General features: G+C 42.0%; 1 protein-coding gene across 2 annotated transcripts in view; it reads left to right on the top strand.

The window, feature by feature from the left end:
- Window positions 1-18,739, top strand: part of MAP1B (microtubule associated protein 1B) — a 114,743-nt gene that overhangs the window by 55,321 nt on the left and 40,683 nt on the right. The window lies entirely within an intron of this gene.

Here is an 18,739-nt window from a genome sequence, read left to right as displayed (position 1 = left end):
TCTGCCTGACTGCACAATAAGAACTGGTGAGACATTGAAGACATTGTGGTGGGTGGATGCATCCAGATCCCAGAGCTCTCTGCACTGCTTGTACTGAATCTTGAAGCCACATGGGGAATTCTAAGACAGCAAGGACACATGTTGTACCCCACCCATTGCAAGCAGCTGGAGCGCTGCTATCTGTGCATGCTAATGGCTTATCGGGACGTCACATTGGCTTATTAGAGGTCACAATGTTCTACTGCAGTCATAATGATATAGAATGGCGGATGGACTATTCTTGACGACTGATTTAGCATATGGCTTATGAAGATGCATATATATAATGTGAGCATATATAGGGTTAATGGTTATTGCTGATATAAGATTATGCTATCCATACATAGCATATGCTCTTTTATCAGTGAGTCTAAAAGCACATTAATCCATTTAGCCCAAGCAGGTACCAATGCCACTGGATGTTAGGGCCTGCTATTTCCTAATCGATTTCTGATTGATTTTCCTATCAATCAATAGCACAGCAGTCTGTTGTCCTTGCAGCAGAGCTCTATGGCTGGAGTAATGACACTTGCAGAACGCAGAGAGATGCCGGGTGGTGGGCGTGGTGCAGTCCGCACTGCGGTCCCTACGGCAGCATACGGCAGCACACAGTGGACAAAGAGGGTTTGTGCAGGCAGCATAGTGGAGAACATCTGCTGTGTACTCACTGCTTCCAAAGGAGGAAGACTGCTGCCTCATTCACCTGTCACACCGTCATCATCCTCACCAATCCCTTCAAAATAAACTAAATCTGTAATTTAAAAAAAAAACACAAAATAATATACACACAGTGAATATATGTGAATGATTGAAATGATTAGAATTGTATAAAGAATACGTAGAAGTCACAAAGCAATGAAATAAATGACATAAAATGTGACCCCTCTGTAATGCACGAGCTAAGTAGAGGTCCGATATACTCATGTTCACATAGGTGGGATAATTCGACTTTATTGTTCTAGTTATGTATTATGATATCACAGTAAGTACATCTTTATTTTAGTCTGGGTATGATGTTAGGGAACATTGAGTTCAGTCATCAGGCCACACCTTTGTTGTACCCTCAGTGTGGCAATTGGCCAGCAAAGCTTTTATGTAGACACAATGGAAGAGGGAGTGAGCAATGGAAACTAGAGTGAACTGTATTACCCATAATCCCATACTTCAGAATCTTTTGGGATTTTTTCTGGCATTAATAAAAGCAGGGACCCCATTGGTCGATATTGTCACTAGTTGATATAGTTTAATCATAACTTATATTACTGGTATCATGTATACATACATGGCCTTTAGAACTACTTCTCTATACAGTGATGATAGCATAGTAGGCCACATCATCCACACTGAATGGGGCCAGCAGAAACATCATCTGCGACTTACTTAGACATACGTCATGGGATGCGTAGTGGATGTGTTAGTGTAATGTAGCCATTGCTTTGATTTTTTTAAAAAAATGTTCAATGACTTTTGAGAACACGATGTGAGAAAGTAGATCTATAATAAGTGATGAGAATGCAGGAAGAAGACTGCACGAATAAATGACCTAATCTGTCATCTGGAGTGACTAAGCAGAGCTTTGACTAATATTATGACCATCATTGTTATAGACAATGACCGTCATTTCCCAAGTCGTTTTGCTTGTAATAAAATATGTATATTGTATTGATAATAGGTGATCCATATATATACACATATACAGGGTGGTCAAAATGTAGGTGGACAGTATGTGTTATAGGATTATGTGTATAACCCTATTACACATACTGTCCATCTACTTTTGTACCACCATATATATATACTTATATATATTCCAAAATTTAATTTACTATTGTTTCCTACCCATATGGCAGGTTCCTTGGTCCCTGTAGTCCAGAGGGAAGACTAAGACAAACTCTATGTTGATGGGATTCTGGAGCCATACTTATAATAGAGGTAGAGTAGGACCAGCTTTGCTCACTTGGACTCACTAGGTTTCCACCTTAGTACATATATGACTTAGCACAGTGATGTTCAGCAAATAGGATAATAAAAATGTTTTTCCACTTGCTGTTGGAATCCACCTCCACAGTCCGGGGCGTAGCTAAAGGCTCATAGGCCCTGGTGCAGCCTCTCTTCATGACCGCCAGCCGCAGCCTGTCTGTAACTTTCAGCTGCATCGCTGGCAATGTTCCCTCTAAGCCTTTGTAGCTAGTGAGTTGGACAGAGACCAGGCACTGTACTTTCTGAGATGGACAATACAGGACAGCATCATATCAATATTAATGGGCAATAATAATAGCAATCCAATGAGCATTATTAAACAACATGCAGGTCTGTTAACGTGAAGGGAATTATCTGCATCCATGGAGGATTAAGGCAGTTAGTTAATTACTAACCCCACTGACCTAAACCATTAGGGATACAATGTCAGTGTACTTGGTTATTGTTGTGAAGGCCAGTGGAAGGGTCAATGCTTCATACTTGGGGTCCAGTAGTTACTCATCTATTTGGACTCCACTATTGTTAAAGATGTATTCAGCTTCCCATTTTTCCCCATGCACTGATAATAGCAATGATTGCAGGGAGGCGATAGAGAGGTTTGTGCAGCTGTAACTGAAGGGCTGAACAGTTAAATCTGTGATCAAGTAGATCAGTTCAGGAGTGCTCTGCCTAATCATTAAAGGGGTACTCCAGCGATGGGGGACGCTTTTTTGCTGGTTCCAGCGGCGGGTCCCGTATCGCGGCGCTCCGGTGCTCGGCCGCTTCCGGGTGTCTGACGCGGGCCTGAGACATGACGTCTCAGGTCTGCTCAGCCACTCAGTGAAGGAGGCGGGATCCGTTTAAGTCCGCTCAGATCCCGCCTCTGTCACTGAGCGGCTGAGCGGACCCGAGACGTCACGTCTCGGGCCCGCGTCAGACATCCGGAAGCAGCCGGGAACCGGGCACCTGAGCGCCGCGATGCGGGACCCACCGCTGGAACCGGGGAGGTGAGTGGACATCTTTTCCCTCAGCCACCTTCTCCCCGGTCCCAGCAAAAAAGTGCCCCCCCGCTGGAGTACCCCTTTAAGGGAAGTGTGGTGAGGAGGCTTGTGGGTCTCCTGGCTTAAAGTCTTTTTGCAATTGCTGAAACCTTTGTAGCCAATGTCATGAATAATAACAATTTGGAAAATTTAAAAGGCAGAAGGAACCAATGAAGTATAGCAGAAACTGGTTTCATATTTTTTTCATGGTGCAAAAAAGCATTAATAATAACCATAGGCATCTGCTGGTATGTAACTGTATATATCTTTTGTGCAACAAGTTCAGCAAAATCTCAAAGTAACTGCGTTGAGGAATGGGCCTAGTACATCACACAGCTTAGACATTATTCACACAAAGATCTCCTCTGAGGGGACTTGTTCTCGAAAGGGGTAATTTGTTTCCACTTGTCCCATTAGTAGGTTTTCCACAGTTTGTCTTACTTTTTGGGCAGCATGGTGGCTCAGTGCTTAGTGCCGATGCTTTGCAGCACTGGAGTCCTGTATTCAAATGCCACCAAGGACATTATGTGCCTGGAGTTTGTCGACTGTGAGCCCTAATAGGGATAGGGACTGTCATGGGAATCCCCATTCAGAGCTGACTTTGGAGCCATTCACTTGTCACTAGGGTCCTTTGCTTATGGTTTGAATAATGTTGTCTGTAATGATATTAAAAACGATGACAAAAAACAATTGTCATTTACATTTACTGTACATGTGGAAACATTGGTCCTCAGAAAAATTTTCTCCTGTGTTCCTGACCAAATTAATTGCCTTTCCTGCAGCCCCCCCCCCCCCCATTTGTTGAGTAACTATACTTTTAATTAGTTCAAGAATAGAATTCCTGATCTACAGAATTCTTACATGGGCAAGGCAATAGCAAGACACTAAAGACACTAAAAGAAGCAAATCATAAAATGTTGGACGTCTTAAAGTGACTCTGTACCCACAATCTGCCCGCCCCCCCACCCCAACCCCAAACCAATTGTAGCTTTGGATAGCTTCTTTTAATCCAAGATCTGTCCTGGGGTCCGTTCGTCAGGGGATGCAGTTGTTGTTCTAAAAAACTACTTTTAAACTTGCAGCCCTGTGTCAAATTGGCTTGGTCAAGAGTGTCTATGCCCTAGGCCTGCACCGCCCCTCCACCCCTCCTCCCCGCCCTCTTCACCCAAAGGAATGTCCCAGGCAGGATTTCTTCTATTCATCACCTGTGTGAACACTGCACAAGTGTTGGATCATTAAGGCCCATGTGCAGTGTTCAGACAGGTGATGAATAGGCGAAATGCTGCCCAGGGGCATTCCTAATGGTGAAGAGGGTGGGGAGGAGGGATGGAAAGGGAGTGCAATCCTAGGGCCTGGGTACTCTAAGCCATGCCAATTTGACACAGGGCTGCAAATTTAAAAGTTGCTTTTTAGGACAATAACTGCATCACCTGCCAAACGGACCCCAGGACAGATCTTGGATTAAAAGCAGCTATCCAAAGGTACAAGCTGTTGGCGGGGAGGGGGGGGGGGGGGCAGATTGTGGGTACAGAGTTGCTTTAAAGGGTTTGCCCAGTAAGGACTGTATTACAAAACAGTTTGTGGAATTCAGAGGTCCCCACTGTAAATCACTCAGTCATCTGAAAAGCTACCTATGGTACATATCACAGATAGGGATATTACATGGTAGTACATGCTATATGTTTCCCTGGTAGATATGTCATCAGTTCCCGGTATGGAAAAATGATACCCAAGTTTCCCATTGGGCAGAAACAGGCGGCCATAAGCTGCTTATTGTTTTGCAATGAGATTTATTCTTGATGTATTAGGGTCTGTTCACATCTGCATTGGAAGCTCCCTTAGAACCATCTGTCAAAGCTTCCATCAGGTATGTCTAAAAAGTAGAGTTTTGCATATTTTTTTCCCCGCAAAATAATAGAGCTCTGACGACCCCCATTAAGTCAGTGGGGTACATTAAGCATCCTTGGTGTCCATCATGTGACGCATCCAGCACTGACTTCTGTTCCTATAACAGAGAAACTTGTGATTAGCACTTAGTAAGCCGTCAGTTGACTGCTCTTCCCTAGCCTCACCTCAATAGATAACAAGTAGGAAAGTGGAGATTTCTTTTAAATGTTCTTTAAGGCTGGGTTCACACACTGTATACTTCAGGCAGTATTTGGTCCTCAAGTCAGGTCCTCATAGCAACCAAAACCAGGAGTGGATTGAAAACACAGAAAGGCTCTGTTCACACAATGTTGAAATTGAGTGGATGGCCGTCATATAACGGTAAATAACTGCCATCATTTCAATATAACAGCCGTTGTTTTAAAATAACAGCAAAAATTTGCCATTAAATGACGGCCATCCACTCAATTACAACATTATGTGAACATAGCCTTTCTGTGTTTTCAATCCACTCCTGGTTTTGGTTGCTATACAGCCTCACAAATACAGCCTCAAATATACATAGTGTGAACCCAGCCTTAAACTGCAGTAGAAATGTGCAGAATAAAGAAGACACAAGTTACTTAGAGGTGATTTGTATAAGGATATCAGGAGACCAGATTATAGTATCATAGCCTCAATGATGAATGTGCTACAGAAATATAGAAAACAATCTGATTTACTTTCAATTTTACTAACAGATCAGCTATAATTCTATGAGGGCTTTAGGCTACTTAATGACACTATGCACCCATGTGAATTACAGATCTATGAGATCAGTTCAATAGGATTTAGGACTTTTCTTGCTGAGTCACATTGTGTCGTCTTGTAGATATATTTAAGAGTTTAGTCATTGCTTCAGTGTTATAATAAATCATGGGATGCACTTCAGGATCGAATATCACCCTACTAAGCTTCTCTTTCCTTATCTATGTGATGCCTCTATGTGATGGTATAATTTAAGAGAAATAGACATTAGTTCGAGGAATACACTTACAGTTAAATACATTCTTTGGATCCACAAAAAATGATGGCCTGTCCTTAGAATAGGCAATATAACATCATTGGTGGTCTGACCTCTGTACCCCAACAATCAGCTGACTAAAGAGATGGGGCACTGCCCTTAATTGTTTATTGACCAAACCTCCAGGGCTTTGGAAGTGCCTGTGCCTGGTATTACAGTTCACTGCCACTTAAGGTCCTATTCCACCAACAGATCTGACGACAGATTATCTGCCAAAGATTTGAAGCCAAACCCAGGAGTGGATTTGAAAAGAGGAGAAATCTCAGTCTTTCCTTTATGACCAGTTCTCTGATTATAGTCTGTTCCTGGGTTTGGCTTCAAATCTTTGGCAGATAATCTGTCGTCAGATCTGTTGGTAGAATAGGGCCTTTAGTCCTATTCAAGGGATTGAGGGTTAATACCAGGCACTTCCACTACTAAAAGTATATTTTCATGCTTTCTAAACAATCAGTGATTGGGAATAATGAAAATCTGCCACCTTCCCTATCTTATATTGATGGACGACACCTGTGGATAGGCCTACACTTTTGCATAAAGCCTGAATCCTCTTTTATTTAGCATTTGTTCCCATTATTCTCATCATACTGTAGTTGGGATGTATGAAAATCGAATAAAATGTCTGCATTATTTTTTTAGATCTCAATAAGCTGAAGAGAACTGGTTTGGTGCATCTCTTGTGAGGTGTTTCTATGCAGTATGCAGTGGTCAGCACCTAGCAAAAGTGATCTAAGGAAGGACAAATGGTAAACCAGCAACAGGGTCCATGATACCTTGATGTGCATAAGGGAGTGAAAAAGAGAAGATCCCACATAAGAGTTATGTATCAAAAATATTGTAAAAATGAATACTGGGTTTGAAATAACAGTATCAGATTACACAGTGCGTATCGCATATGGGGCTGCATAGATAGTCGGTCAGAGTGCCCCTGCTGACCTTTGTCTAATACCAGAAGGTGACCTGATAAGATGAATCACATTTGTAGATGGCCATTATTTTTCTAGGGAAGAGTTACCCAAACCAGGGCACTATGATGCTTTGGGCAATATTTTGCTAGAAACCTTGTGTCTAAACATTCATGACACCTTGTGTCTAAACATGTGATGTTCATGTGATGTGACACATACCACCTACCTAAAAACTGATGCATAACAAGTATGTCCCTAATGGCACTTTGTATGCTGTAATGTCAGTGGCTTCCTTCAGCAGAATAATGCCCTGCTGAAACTGCAAAAATGATTCAGAAATGGTTTGACGAATGTTGAAGAGTACAAGGTGTTTGTCCATGTCCATGTGCAGATGGACCTGCTTTAGCAGCAGAAGGGAAAACATATTAGGCAGGTGGAAGCTTTACGCTCTGTATCTAAAATGTTGTTTTCTTACTTCTATCATCCGTTTGAGGCGTGATAAGTAATGTTTTCTTTTTTTTTTTTTTTTTTTCTATTTTATTTATTTGGTATATGTGGTTTTCCATCTTTTGGGCCATGTTCATGCAATATCTTTTTTCGGCCATTTTACGGCAAACTTTTTGGATGTCCGTCTTTTTGAGGCGAAAATACTTCCGTATTATGCAAAATTACTCCTGTAACATAACCTTAGAGAAGCTTATAGGGAAAAATGTCCAAACTCTAATACACAATCAACATTTCAATGTTTCCTAATGAGTCTATAGTTATCTCTCCTATTGAAGCACAGACCTCAAAGAAAAAGCAAAAGAGCAATATAAATAGCTTTCACTCCAATGTACAGTATTCTAAAAATATAATTTTTATTAAAACAAAAGCCCACATACATGCCAAAAATTGATCCATTTATGCCCATTCAACTGGTTGCACCCAATTCTCCAAAGTCATAGTCACGATTGCATTAATGACAATGCTTTATCATTGACCACAGGGGATTGATAATCTGGGGCATAGTGTGCATTAAGCGGCCCGATGCATTAGAGCAGTTGGAGAGAAATGGGGCACACTTAACAGAACAGGCCAGTATGAAAATGACTACATAGAGTTGCAAAATAAAAACTCTGGATCAGCCAACAGCAGTTTGTTGACTGTTTCCAAAGGTAATATTGGATATCTTATGTATTGTACAGAGTTTAAAATTGAAAAATGGCAAGCAATATACGGAGGCCATATTACACATGTGGGTTTCTTATATTTGCATCTCTATAGCCAGGGTGACTGAAAAATGCAAGTTCGCTGTAAAACCTACCAACATAATTCTCTATCATTTTATTCTTTCTTTCATCTTTTTGTATGAATCCCAAAAGGTTTCTATTCTCTTCTATATGTTGGGTTTTTTTTACCACCCATCTTGAAAGCTTGTAGTTGCCCATGCATATTTCATCCCTTTAAAGCCATATCTAGCCAGTATAAATGGGAGGTGACCTAGTTATGGATCTATGCACTGGTTAGGAGGATGCACTATTCTTCAGAAGTGCACAGCTTTGCAACTCTGGGGAAACAATCAGGCAGCAAGTGCTGCTATATTTAACTCCTGAGTCCTATGAAGGGCATGACTGGCATTCTCAGGCCTCTCTCCTCCATTGCTGTGGACACAGTCATTCTGTAATATCTACTTTTATCTTTCATACATTTGTATTAGACTTGATTACTTTAAACCATAGTATATGTAAAATATATGTAAATGTAATAAATTACTGTCTTTTCAAGAAAAAGCTGTCACCCAATTCTGAATATAATACAGTAGCAGTAATGAAAAGTGCCTCAGGCCCAGGGCGACAATTTCCTTAAATTGATTATTTCGGGGGCTTATACATTGTAAGTGGCAGGTGGGCCATAAATAAAAACTGTCATGAGACAGGAGTTTGCAGTTAATGTGATAATCAGGTTGCATTCCATAAATGTCATTGTTATATAGTTTATCAGAATGGATTAGAACCTTTGCAGTTTACTTTGTATTTGTATATTTCTTCCTATAAGAAAAACTAGGTCTTTTAGGCAAGTTTTTTTTTTAGAGGAAAGTACGGCTGTATTTAGATAATGAAGGCCATAAATTAAGAGCATGGCCACTATTTACGGCTGTAATGATCAAAATATGGCCGTATTTCTGCCTCAAAAATGTTGTGTGAACATACCCTAAAAAATATTAACTGTCCATTCAACCCTTAACAATTCACCTTTAGGGTATAAACCCACACACCGTATATGCAGCGTATTTACTGCTGCGATATGCAGCAAACTCGCAGCAAAATCGCAGCAAAATCGCAGCAGATTAGATCTAAATAACTGAACACAGCATCAAATCTGTACCAACAAATCTGCTGCGTATTTGTTGCATATCTGCTGCATATACGGTGTGTGGGTTTATACCCTTATGGTGCGTTCACACCTACAGGATCTGCAGCTGATTTTCTGCAGCAGATTTCATTTAAATAACTGAACACAGCATCAAATCTGCTGCAGATCTGCTGAAGATCCTGTAGGTGTGAAGGCACCCTTAGGGTGCCTTCACACCTACCGTATCACAGCAGAAAATCCGCTGCGGATCCGCAGCAGATCCGCAGCAGATTTAACTAAATGAATGAACACAGCATCAAATCCGCACTCACAAATCTGCTGCGGATCCGCAGCAGATTTGACAGTGCGTATTTAATGCTGTGTTCATTCATTCAGTTAAATCTGCTGCGATACGGTAGGTGTGAAGGCACCCTTATACTTGTTGTAATTGTTGCATGGTTTCCATTCAGACTGACCTCGGCTATTTTTCGGATATGTTTTGTAAATAAATAAATTTTGAATAAACAAAACATAAAAAATAAAACCAATATGGACACCGTGTACTCAGCTTTGCTAGAATCCTGAGAAGAAAATATGCTCATTTAGAAAATATTAATGAAGTAAAGGTTGTATTACTGAATAACCAGGAAGAGTATCTAAGAAAAGTAGATGGCAGTATCTTTAAATAGCTCACAAATCACTGTTGGTTGTATCACTTGCAGTCTTTCTGAAGCCCTATGTAGTCAAGCAATTCACTGGCTTATTTGACTTATGAATTGCAGCTGGTTTTCCCTCATTGGAATAATAGTAATTCTTCTAATAATTGATCATACATTATTGATTTAAACATCTAGCGACAAAACACCTAAGGTTGTCCATACGAGATAATTGTAGACTGGACGCTTGGCTGAGCGTCCATGTTTTTTCAATAAAGAGAAGAAAATAAGCTGTTACAATATCTATCAGGCAGTGTCCTATCTCCTCAGGATATAAAAGATCAGGCATGTTGACATTGAACTTGCCTGATCCTTTTTGCTTTCTTTCAGGGCACAACTAGGGACACGGATAAAGGGGTTATCCAGCACTACAAAAACATGGCCACTTTCTTCCAGAGACAGCCCCACTCTTGTCTCCAGCTTGGGCAAGGTTTTGCTGCTCAGTTCCATTGAAGTGAATGGAGCTTAGTTGCAAATAGGAGGCTGAACCCACCAAGTTTCAGCTTTTAAATAATGGGGGCCATTTACTATTGTTGTGCCCCTGGCGTATGCCAGGGAGAAGGCGCAGATTTACTCTTTCTCCTTGGTGTACGCCTGCCCTATCCCCCGCTCGCCTGATGACCAGGCAGCGGGGTTACGGCAAGGCAGGGAGGAGGAGGAGTGGCCTCCTCTTGCGCCTGATTTATCATGTAAATCATGGTACAAATCTACACCTGCTGGAAGCTGGGCCGGTCAGGTTTACTAAGACACATGCAGCTCTTAGTAAATATGGCTGGGAAATGAGGGGCGGGGCTTTATTTAAGACTAGTGTACTTGTAGGCTGGTCTTCATAAATGTCCATTGATTTTGTGCATTCCAGTAACAAAACCCAGGTCAGAATACAGGTGAAAACATGTATTTTTGTTGGTCTGTATCTTGGGTCTACTTCTCTGTTCCGTAGACCATATTCACAGTAAAATGTGCCCTTATACTTCTAAGTGCAGCCTGGCCTCATTACATGCAGTGCCTCGTGTCTCCATCTAGCACTCCACAGTCCTGTTTGATTCCTATTTTAATTTAGTTTAATTCCTAGCAGCCATTCAGAGATATCACAAATGAGAGATTGCAGGCTTGGTAGTGGCCGATAGAGAAACGAGTGATGAAAGGATATCAGACTAAGCTTCATTTAATGGAGAATTCAAAAATTGCTTGTAATTTCTTGTATTTAAATCTCATCTCTGATTAATCTTTTATTACCTAAGTTAAAAATCAGCTTTATAAAATGATATATCCTAATACATATGATATTGTTTTCAAAAAGATGTCGACAAACTTCCAGAAACAGCACCACTCTTGTCATCAGTTGGGGTTCTGCAGCTCAGTTCCATTGAGTTAAATTGTAATACCACATACAACTTGAGGACAGGGGTGGTGCTGTTTTTGCAAGAAAGTAGCTTTACTTTTCTAATCCTGGATAACTCCTTTATGCGATGAATGGGATCTAGAAAATGCTTCATTTCTCTCAAGTCATTGACAACCATCTGTGTAAATACATTGATACAGGGACAACTGTCAATTACTTTGTGGGTGTGGGGTAATCAGGACTCTTACTATTTCTCTTAGGAGTCTTGTCATGATTTATACTGCTTTTTAAGGAGAAATTTTGGCTCCAAATCATATAAACCTATATACCACAGAACTCAGCGTCCCTCCCACTATCATATTCTGATGTCAGTTTGTAATTCTAGTGCCAAACTGTTACACTACTAGGAGTTATTTAGATACATCCATTTTATTGTAATGAAGCAGCCCCATGTTATACATGAACAAGCTACATCCTCCAGCATTACCTCCTCTTCCACCTGCATCACCCTCAAATTGTAGAACATTACTCCATTCATCCTCCAGCATCATTCCTCCAGCATCACTCCCCTCATCCTCCAGCATCAGCCCTTCATCCTCCAGCATCACTCCCCTCATTCTCCAGCATCAGCCCTTCATTCTCCAGCATCAGCCCTTCATTCTCCAGCATCACTCCCCTCATCCTCCAGCATCAGCCCTTCATTCTCCAGCATCAGCCCTTCATTCTCCAGCATCAGCCCTTCATTCCTCCAGCATCACTCCCCTCATCCTCCAGCATCAGCCCTTCATTCTCCAGCATCAGCCCTTCATTCTCCAGCATCAGCCCTTCATTCCTCCAGCATCACTCCCCTCATCCTCCAGCATCAGCCCTTCATCCTCCAGCATCACTCCCCTCATCCTCCAGCATCAGCCCTTCATCCTCCAGCATCACTCCCCTCATTCTCCAGCATCAGCCCTTCATCCTCCAGCATCACTCCCCTCATCCTCCAGCATCAGCCCTTCATCCTCCAGCATCACTCCCCTCATTCTCCAGCATCAGCCCTTCATTCTCCAGCATCAGCCCTTCATTCTCCAGCATCACTCCCCTCATCCTCCAGCATCAGCCCTTCAGCATAACTCCCCTCACCCTCCAGGATCATTCCCTTCATCCTCCAGAATAACTGCCCTCATCCTTCAGCATCACCTCCCTTATTCTTCAGCATCACAGCCTTCATCTTCCAGCATCACTCCCCTCATCCTCCAGCATTACCTCTCAAGCTCAAGCATCACTCCCCTTATCCTCCAGCATTACTCCCCTCATTTTCTAGCATCCCCCTTATCCTCCAGCGTCACCCCCTTTCTCCTCCAGCATGATTCCCCTCATCCATCAGCATTACCCACCAATCCTCCAGCATCACTCCTCCCATCCTCCAGCATTATCTCTCATCCTCAAGCATCACTCCCCTTATCCTCCAGCATCACTCCTCCCATCCTCCAGCATTACCTCTCATCCTCAAGCATCACTCCCCTTATGCTCCAGCATTACTCCCCTCATTTTCCAGCATTCCCCTATCCTCCAGCATCACCCCTTCCTCCTCCAGCATGATTCCCCTCATCCATCAGCATTACCCACCAACCCTCCAGCATCACTCCCCTCATTCTCCAACATTCTCCTGCATCTCTTTCCTCATCCTGCAGCATCGCCTCCCTCATTCTTCAGCATCACTCCCATCATTCCCCAGCATCTCACAAACCTCATTCTCCAGCATTACCTCTCATCCTCAAGCATCACTCCCCTCATCTTCCAGCATCACTCCCCTCATCCTGCTGCATCTCTTTTCTCATCCTGCTGCGTCTCTTTCCTCGTCCTCCAGCATCACCTCCCTCATCCTCCAGCATCACCTCCCTCATTCTTCAGCATCACTTCCATCATTCCCCAGAATCCCCCTTATACTCCAGCATCGCCTTCATCCTTCAGCATAACTCCCCTCATCCTTTAGCATCACCTGCCTCATTCTTCACAATCACCTCCCTTATTCTCAAGCATTACCTCTCATCCTTAAGCATCACTCCCCTAATCCTCCAGCATTACACCCCTCATCCTCCAGCATCCCTCTTATCCTCCAGCATCCCCCTTATCCTCCAGCATCCCCCTCATCCTTCAGTATCACTCCCCTAATCCTCCAGCATTGCCCCCTCATCCTCCAGCATCCCCCTCATCCTCCAGCATCACCTCCCTCATCCTTCAGTATCACTCCCCTCATCCTCCAGCATCACCCCTCATTCTCCAGTGTTGTAATCCGGGGTTGCTAGGTGTTGTTAGCAGTGGGGTAGGTATAAAGGTACCAACTAGACACTTGTCATGGTGGCCAGGAGTGGTATGCCCAACCTGGGTGGATACTAGCACTTTGCTTTAAAAAGATAGAACCAGGTTGTGTGAGTGCAGGTGCGAACGAAAAATGAGAGTCCAGCACTTAACCAGAATAATACTTTACTTGAAAACTCTTCAGAGGAATACAGTGGTAGACTTTAAGGGTGAACGTGCTCAACAGATAATCAAAAAAATAGGTAGAAGAATGTTCTTTCTCCCGATGGGCAACCTAGAGGACTTGACTTAGGTGCTTGTGGTGTAGGTAGTAGGTGTTACTTAAATAGTGTTAGGTTAAAGACTGTCTTGGGGCCTTGCCTAATAAGTACAGAAATCTGCCAGGGCAACTTGTACTGTGTGTGACTTAGTTATAGAAGCTTGTAGTCACGGTTAGGACTGAGAAGACGAAGACCGTTCTATGCCAGAAGAGCCCACAGAGTGTTAGGTCTGGTAGTATGAGTCCCAGGATTGAACAAGTGGGTGTAGCTAACCCCTCATGGTTCCCTGAGTAGGTTAAGCAGGAATCAGGGGGGTTTGTCAGCTTAGACACTTTGCTTAACTGCAGACAAATCCTTGATATATGGATTGTCCTGCATAACTGCAGAATAGGTTATCCCAGTCATAGACAAGGTTTTCTCAGGGAACAGTTACCTCACCTCACTGCATAGCTTTCTCTCACACAACTCCAAGAAACTATCTTCTGTCTCTCTCCAATTCCAACTAACAGAAGACCAGGAGACCTTCCCACCAGGAACTAACTATCCTATATAGGGGTGACTGGGACTAACCTCCAATTGGTGGGGAAAAGTGCCAAAAAAAGAGAGTGGTGTGAGTGTGAGATACAGTAGGTAGAGAAGAGTGAGGCACCCAAGCCAGTGTTTGGATAACACAGAGTTAACCCTTTAGACCTTCAGCTGTGCAGTAAGAATAGTGGAGAGTGAGACACCAAGAGGTGACAGCGCAAAATGGCACCCATCATCCCAAAGTGTGACACCTGACAGAGATACCTTTTGACAGGTGAATAGTTGCACACCTGTACTGGGACACTACACCAGCATCACTTCCCTCCTCATCCAGCATCACCCCAACTTATCCACCAACATTACTCCCCTCAACATCAAGCATAACCCCCCTCATCCTGCAGCATCACACCCGCCCCAGGAGCCTCAGGCCCTGGGCGGTCACCCAAACTGCCCACACTGTAATCCACCACTGGCTGCACCTCTCTACCATGTCTTATAGCGGGGGTCCTAAGTGCAATACTGATCTAGTGGTCTTCGTAAGACAACCCCTTAAATTTACAGGTAATCTTTCTGAACTCTGAGGCCTGCTTACATAGTTGGGTCTGTGAGTTCTTTCAAGAAGAATCATCCAAACTATAAATACTAACTGATGTCATATGTATATAGAAGCTTCTAGAATATCCTAATGCTGAACTGTAATGTAATACTAAGCTGCACATGACAATGTCTCAGTTGACATTGAGGCCTGTGTAACCATATAATAGGGGAAGAATGTAAATTTGGACATAACAGGAATCCTTGACATTCTCTGATACTACAAGACAGGGTTAGGTTATCAATATAATACATATTAAATCTTGCCTGTATTTGTATTGATCTCTATCATGTCTGAAAGAGAGAGATTCATGATAAATGACAGTTTGAGCACTGAAAAGAAGCTTAATGGTAATGTTCCAGAATGTGCTCACATGTTGCCAGCCAATAGACTTCCTTCAAATGTATTACATTGTACTGTATGAAACCTTCTAGGGCAGTGTTCCCGGGCTGGTGGTTCTGGCTGTAGCAAAATGACAATTAAAAACTATAGGTTCTGGATTATTTTGGTTTCCTCATCTATTTGAATTATACACGTAGATGAAGAAGAATGAATATTTCATTCAAACAGAAACCAGTTGATGGTCCAAAACAACCCCATGGGCCATTTTCTCAATTTGGTAAGGACTGGGGACTTTATTAGATAAAGGATATTGACACCTTTGTACAGATTATTCTTTTATTATTTGCTGTATGCAAAATAAAGCACATTTCTAAGTAGTCTTCATTAAAAATTAAATTTCCTACTAGAGCAAGTTTTAAACTGCATCCATGTTTTCCAGGACTCCTTAGAGATACATCCAACTTTTTCAGCCATCGGTAGTCAAATGTAGAGAGTTAGGCTAGGTTCACACTGCGTTTTCATTTTTTTTAACGTCCAGAAAAATAGGGTCAGCAACGTTTTTTGGTCCGTTTTGGTCCGCCAAAAAAAACGGATCCGTTTTTTTTTATAATGGAAGTCAATGGAAAAACGGATGCACACAAATGAATCCGTTTTTTGCAATCCGTTTTTCATGCGTTTTTTTCAAAAAACGGATGCGTTAAACGGATGCTGAAAACGCAGTGTGAACCTAGCCTAAGCATTCAGACAAATGCTAGTCAGACAATTACCCCTATACATATATATATATATATATATATATAAAATTTCCGGGAGGAAAGGGTACATCAGAGTATGATTCCTGTGGCTACCCAAGAAGACAAATCTGGGGATGAGTGGGAATTGGAATTACTGGTATATACGTTTGTTTTTAGTTTCAGACTTCTCATTGTTAAACATAGACATGATTGTTCTTACATATAAGGAGATTTTGGATTCCTACTAGAGTGGATACATGATTACTGGCAGATATCGGTGTTGGAAGCAGAATATAGCCCACAGGGAAATATGCAGGTTTCTTAGTAACACAATACTGCATTGAAGGCAGTCCCATGGGGGTTTCAGCTACTGACTAAACAAAAGTAATGGCTGTGTAGACTGAATGTGGATGATAATAATAGCTCATTGTTATGCAGAACTGAATATATGTAAGAAAAAATTGCAATAAATTTCAATTTATTAGAGGTCAAAATGTAATCTGTAGAGTCTCTAATAACTGGCAGTACATAGATTCTAGTATACTGTATGTAGCGGGGATCACATATAATGCCATAAATATATACATACATACATACAATGAAAGTCTTCAGCCCCTTCTCCTTTTTCACTTTTGTAATGTTGCATCCTTGTGCTAAAATTTTAAAAAAATCAAGTTTTCCCTTATATGCCGTGTGAATGTGAAATGTGAAAACTGAATTTTCGAAATTTGTGCAAATTAATCAAAAAGAAGTCAAAGAAATTACACACTGACCTAATATTTAGACTGGAAAACATGATTCTGTGATTAAAGCAAGATTAAAGTTTTTAGACTCAATCCTAAATTCATGTCTGAACAAAACCAGGGACTGCTCATCACCTGCCCAATACCTTCCTACAGTGAAGCATGGTGGGGGCAGCATCATGCTATGAGGGTGTTTTTCAGCAGCTGGGACAAATGGACTGGTCAGGGTTGTGGGAAAGCTGAATCGAGCAAAGTACAGAGATTTTCTTAAACGCTGTACCCTGGCGAAAATCTTGATAAGTTTGGAAAGTATGGGAAGACTTGAAATTTTTAAATAGTAGTAAATTACTGTACAAATCTTTCTTACACAAGTTGATTTGAAAAAAAAAAAAGACTTTCGCTAGATAACCCCTTTAATGAAAACCTGATCCCGAGTGCTTTGGATCTCAGATTAGGCTGGCGGTTCACCTTACAACAAGGCTATGACCCTAAGCACACAGCTAAAACAAAACAGGAGGAAGTTAGGGATAACTATATGACTATCATCTCTGGAGAAACATGAAAACAGCATCCACCAACGGTCCCCATCCAACCTGACAGATCCTGTGAGGATGTACAAAGAAGAATGGCAGAAATGACCCAAATCCAGATGTGTAAACCTTATGGCTTCATACCCAAGAAGACCAGAGGCTGTTAACACTGCCAAAGGATCTTTAAGGGTGCGTTCACACCTACCGCATCCGCAGCTTATTTTTCCGCGGAAATCCGCAGGTCTGGTAGTGCAGATTTCAACCTGCGGGAAATCCGCATATGTGTGCGTTTTGCGGTTTTTCTGCAGCAAGTTTATCGCAACTGAAATGTCCGTTTAGAATGAGAGACATTTTAAACTGATATTTCAGTTGCGATAAACTTGCTGCAGAAAAAACGCAAAACGCACACATATGCGGATTTCTCGCAGGTTGAAATCTGCACTACCAGACCTGCAGAAAAATAAGCTGCGGATGCGGTAGGTGTGAACGCACCCTAAAGGAGAATTCCGGACTGGGTGGAATTTTATGCAGAGTGCTTCCCCAGCCTGGAACTCTTCTTTATGGTGCGTTCACACCTACAGGATCTGCAGCTGATTTTCTGCAGCAGATTTCAGTTAAATAACAACACAGCATCAGATTTGATGCTGTGTTCAGTTATTTAACTGAAATCTGCTGCAGAAAATCAGCTGCAGATCCTGTAGGTGTGAACGCACCCTTAACAAGTACTGAGTAAGGGGGTCTGAATACTTACAGTATATCAACGCAATATTTTAGTTTTTCAATAAATGAGCAAAATTTAAAACATTCTGTTTTCACTTTGTGATTATGGGGTACTGAAAACAGAATGAACAATGAGAAAAAGTGAAAGGCATATATATGTCTGATGGGCTTCATAAATGCTGTCAAATAGCCCCACCCTTGTGCCTCACCATCTCAGGCTGGGTTCACACTATGTATATTTCAGGCAGTATTTGGTCCTCATGTCAGGTCCTCATAGCAACCAAAACCAGGAGTGGATTGAAAACACAGAAAGGATCTGTTCACACAATGTTGAAATTGAGTGGATGGCCGCCATATAACAGTAAATAACGGCCATTATTTCAATACCACAGCCGTTGTTTTAAAATAACAGCAAATATTTGCCATTAAATGATGGCCATCCACTCAATTACAACATTATGTGAACAGAGCCTTTCTGTGTTTTCAATCCACTCCTGGTTTTGGTTGCTATACAGCCTCACAAATACAGCCTCAAATATACATAGTGTGAACCCAGCCTGAGGCTAGATGCACATCCCAGTGCATTCAATGAATTGCATTGTACTGAGTGCTGAATGACAAGATCTGTTGTACTGCATTGGCTCTGCTTTATCTGTACATACATCCTATAATAGATAGAGGGCCTGCACTTGCACTGATCA

Source organism: Dendropsophus ebraccatus, chromosome 3 (genome assembly GCF_027789765.1).
Source record: "Dendropsophus ebraccatus isolate aDenEbr1 chromosome 3, aDenEbr1.pat, whole genome shotgun sequence".
Lineage (NCBI taxonomy): Eukaryota > Metazoa > Chordata > Amphibia > Anura > Hylidae > Dendropsophus > Dendropsophus ebraccatus.
The sequence above is the reverse complement of the archived record's forward strand: the minus strand, read 5'-3'. Positions and strand labels throughout refer to the sequence as shown.